This window comes from Canis aureus, chromosome 4 (genome assembly GCF_053574225.1).
Source record: "Canis aureus isolate CA01 chromosome 4, VMU_Caureus_v.1.0, whole genome shotgun sequence".
Taxonomy (NCBI): Eukaryota; Metazoa; Chordata; class Mammalia; order Carnivora; family Canidae; genus Canis; species Canis aureus.
The window spans coordinates 17,961,211-17,966,376 of NC_135614.1; the positions used below are offsets into that span (position 1 = coordinate 17,961,211).

General features: G+C 35.9%; 1 pseudogene; it reads right to left on the reverse strand.

Annotated features, from left to right (window-relative positions):
• Positions 1–858: 858 nt before the first annotated feature.
• Positions 859–1,853, reverse strand: LOC144312025 (importin subunit alpha-1 pseudogene; annotated as a pseudogene).
• Between the last annotated feature and the right edge of the window lie 3,313 nt (positions 1,854–5,166).

Genomic DNA, 5,166 nt, shown 5'->3' on the forward strand with positions numbered 1-5,166 from the left:
GAGACCACTTTCCAGAGACGTGGAAAAGCAAGCCCAGCACATGGGATTAAACAATTAAGACTAAAGAAAAAGAAACAATTTTCAAATCAGCAACAGTTATATCCATTTGATTATTTTCATGCACATTATTAACTAGGCTGTTTATATTTTAATTAGAAAACATACAGAAGCATAGCTATTTAACTTCTAGGAGGTAGGATTTCTTTTCACAACAATAAAAAATAGGAATAGCAATAACAACCACAAAAGCTTAATTTCGGCCACAAGCCATCATATGCGTTCAATTCTGAATATTAAAACAGGATTGCTGAGGCTGAATTCTTCTTATTTAGTTTTAGTTGGAAAGAAGTACAATTTTTCCAGACATAAAGTAACTTATGCAAGACAGTAATTCCGTCTAGAATTGGTGCCTTGCACACTTGAGGACTAAAATTATAAGCATTTCTGAATGTCAACTATGGAATAGGAACTATGCAAGATGCAAAGCAGAATAAGACATGGCTATTATTTATGGGACTTACAGAATAGCTGGAGCAACACACTTCATACATGGAGAAATTATCAAGAGCACAGAATCCTAGAAATTAAGAGCATGAAAGTTTTCAGTCCTGGAATCATTATTTGTTTGTTTTGTGATCTTGGTCAAGATTTCTTCTTTTTTTTTTTTTTTTCCTTTGGGAAAGAAAAGGGTGGAATTTCATCTTTATTTACAGGACATTGTAAGATATTAGATTCCACATAGAAATAAGAAACCCATTGAGAGGTGAAGCTTCCCATAGTATGTACGGTTTGGAATTGTTTAATTATAGTTTGCTTATAAAAGTTTCTACATTAACAAAACACACTTAAAAATAGTTCTTAATAGAGAAACAGTAAGACAAATTTATGCCAAAATAGTACACAACAAACAACTTGATGCCTCAGCTGTACAATATAAAAGTTAAAGGGCCCAGGGGTGCCATCCTGAACTTGGAATGTATAACCTTCAGAGGTAGTTTCTGACAAAGCATTTTGATCTTCCTCTCCCTCTACAGAGAAATACTTCTCAATCGAGTTTAAGGAAACTTTGTACCCAGATTCATGTTCATGGTTTTGTAGAGCTTCATCTTTATCCAAACCTCCACATTCCTCAATCATTATACTCATTTTCTCAGTTTTATCTAGTTTCTCAACAGCCTGAAAGATGTTTGAAATGGCGTCCAGAATAACCAGAATAAGTTTGGGATATGTTGCAGTTAAGAGGTTCATCGATGGTTCTATTATGCCACAACAAATGAGGTATCCAATCTGTTCAGTTGTTCCACCACTTGTATAGTTGGTCATAGCCCATACAGCTTCTTTTGTGTCTTAAAGTCTGCCTTAGAGAGAACACCAAAGAGGAACGGGTCTAATTCATGATTCACAGCTTGCTGTATCTGGTCCTGGAGACCAGTTACAATGTTTTAAATTGTCCACATGGCTTCCTTCTGAATAGTTTTGGGGTTTGTTAGCAGGCTGGGAAAGACAGGAGCACTGTATCTGTTGCAACCTGGATCTGCTCATCTGTCCCAGTGATAATATTTCCTGTGGCTCTTAGTGCAGGAGTCACAATGGGCAATACAGTAGCTTCTTGGAGCTTCACAAGTTGGGACACAACTCCTGAACCATTTCAATCCATTCATTTGGACCATCAGTAAGGTAGGTAGGAAATTGCCCAGCAGGTGTCTGCTAATATTTCTGGATCAGCATGATGCAGGAGATGAACTAAGGTAGGAAGAATCAGCTCAACAGCATCTAACGGGGCTACAGGATTCTTACTGTAGCAAAGGTTTGAAAGTGTCCGAGTAGTTATGTAAGTAAGTGAAAGATGACATGCTACAAATATTTATTGAGTATAGATAAGATGAAGGAAGGTATTAGGCATTGTGGGGTTACCATATTAATTTCATTCAACTTAGGGACTAGAAGATAAGATAAAACATACCCATAATACAAAGTAGCATTTAAAAAAATTAAAATACCGTGGTAAATAACTTGGTGGAATTTTAGGGGACTTGAAATAAAATACTCATATTTTCTTGGCCGGAATTGAGTCATATGGCCAAAACTGCCTGCAAGGAAAATACCAACTATGTACTCAGGAATCAAAAGGAAACTCAAACTGGAAAAATATGTAGGAAATAAATTAGGGTTCCAGTAGGGCTATCAAAGAGGTTCACAAGCCAAATTTCCATTATTTGGCTGATCCATGGGAAATTTTAGCCTGTGTCAGTGTGTTAGCATTGAGTCGTATTCAACAATCTCTGAAGTGTCTCTGTCTGGGTTTTTCCATTTGCCAAGCACAAAAGAATATTGTTAAATAGCTGTGGATCACTTTGGGATATACAGAACAAACATTCAGCATATGTCCACATTTTGAGTATGTCATTGATATTCCAAGATTCTTCCTGAAACTACCTGCATTTAAGGAGCCATTAGTCTATTAACTGACTCAGATCAAAGACTTTGATGGTCTACTGTGGTTTTGCTGCCCAGATTTGGGTGTATGAAAATTTAATCATCCATTTCATTCTCAGGGACCCCATGGTTAATTCACCACAGCCAGAGATCCTTGTGGGTCAGATTATTCTATTTTCCATGCTGTCCCTACTGTTATTAGAGTAATCATGCTCTTTGAACTCTAGCAATTAAGTACATGTCCTTGATCTCTGACACCTTTGGATCTGCTCATTCCAAATGAAGTCAGGAAACTGTTTCAAAATCAGCATTTCCCTCTAACATTCCTGGCCCACAAAAGTCTCCCACTCAAGTGCTTTTGAAGGATTTTCTTTGGCAGAGAGTGCACGATTGGAAAGGTATACTATGTCTAAAGTGCTGGAATGTTCTGCTTCATGTCCTGGGTGGTGATTATATAGATGTGTTCTTATGTGTTCACCTAGCACTCACTGATTGCTTCCACAGGTCTCTGATGCCTTTAAAAGCATGCATTTTTGGAATCAGTTAACATTTTGTTTGGCTCTTCAGTGGAACATATTTTGGTGCAAGGCAACTACAACTATAACTGTCCACTAAAAATGTACACTCTAAAAAAATGTACACTCTGCTCTTAGCTCTGTAGAAAGTAATGATCCAAAATAATTTATCTTTGTAACTGAAAAAAAAAAACTTTCTTTTACTGAGTAGCAATGTTTAAATTCCTAGAGGTGCTCTGGTGAATTCTCTATTACCTTCATCACTCTCTATATAGCCTTATCTTGTTTTATTACTTTTTCCAAAGTCCTTTCACTACCTTCCAAAATATGTTTATTTTTTCTCTATTTCTTCTCCAGATTATAAGCTGCAGAAGACCAGACAAATATTTTATTTTGCCTAGTGCTTTATTCTTAGCACCTAAGCCAATCTCTGGTTTATGATAGGCACTCAATAAATATTAAGTGAATGAAGGCATGGTGTTACTTATTAAAATGTCCTGTCAACAATAAGGAAGAGTAATAATCTATTTGCTAGGATTCTGCATTTTAATTTTGCCTTTTAATTTATCATTATTGGTAAATTAAATGTTTATGTTTGCTTGAATTTCATATATCATGCATTCTGTGTACTGACATTGTTTCAATTGAAACAATACTAATGTGTCTTAATTGTAAATTATTATCAGCATGTTGCCACAAATGGTATGATTTGGGGTCTTCACATGAAATGCAGGGTAACTTCTCCTTCCTCAGAATAGCTGTATCATTTTCTTCATGAACTAAGCATTTGCCATATATCAAATACTATCAGAAGTGTGCTTTTATTGTCTCATATAATCAGTTCTCCTAAAACACTTGTTTTGAAAATACAAATTTGTTCCAAAGTGATTGATGCATTAGGAAATAATTTGAACTTAACACAAATGCTGTATTTTCTTTTGCATAATTTCTTAGCTGAATGCCGAAAATTGCACCCAGTTGAACCAAGCTGTATGGGAATACATAAAGTGTGTACACCCCCCTACACACACACAGACACACACACACAGACACACACCTGAAACATCTACCAGATACTTCAGTTCAGCATGTGTGTCATTTAGTATTACAACCTCCTGTGTGGTTGCAGATAACCTTCGGTCCACCATTTCACAATAATTCACAAGCTGTAACCCATTCAATGCCCCTTCCACGAGGAAATTTCAGGGTTTTTTTCAGGTCAAATACTACATATATATGTCATATACATGTGATATCTATATATACATGTTAAGTATATGTTATGTGTAACTAATATATCATATAGAATATAAGTGTATATTATATTATATATTAAGTATATATATACTACTTAAAATGTATAATTGATAATAGATTTCTGTTAAGTTCTTATTTTTTTAATGTGTTACTGACAATTTACACTTTTGAGTATTGTGTCTTCACCCTAATTTTCCCCATAAACCTTGTGAGTTTTATTGTGCAAGTTTTGCATAGCATGATGCTTCTTTAAGAATGTATGTGTCACATTACAACAAAACTGGCAGTATTATTATTGCTCTATCATCTGTGTTCTCAAAATCCTCTAACAACACTGGTTGGGTTCTCCAGAAGTAGATGCTGATGTATAACTGGGCTGCAGTATGTTTTTGGGGATCAACATCTGCAAAAGGAAGTAGGCAGAAGCAAAAGCAGGCCAAGAAGGGATACAAACTGTGGTGTAGGCTTAACAAAGCTTCAGGAAAGCATTCTGGAAGGAGTATTGCATGTCAGAAAGTATGTCCTCTGCTGAACTGAAATGGCCAAGTCTTTTACCTCTGTTTTCCTCAATCACCCAATATGGGTGTGGTTGGAAGGGTGAGACTCAGGCGAGGGGGCTCTCTGCAGCTAAGGCATGTCCTAGAGAAGCTGACACCTGGGAACTGTCTGCTAACCAAACAAAGTCTCTAGAGTTGAGCATTAAAAACCTTTCTTGAAAGGGAATACTGCTTGAATTTATTTCATACCCATATCAATAGGTATTTCTGGGTTAATCTCATAATATCTTTTTGGTTAGAGAAACTTAATTTTGAAATAATATTAGACTTACAAAGGTTGCAAAGATAGTACAGACAAGTCCTAGTACCTTTTGCTGACCTTCCTCTGTTATTACTACCTTACATAACTCTGGTGCAATAATCTCAACCAGGAAATTAGTATGGATGCAATACTATTAACT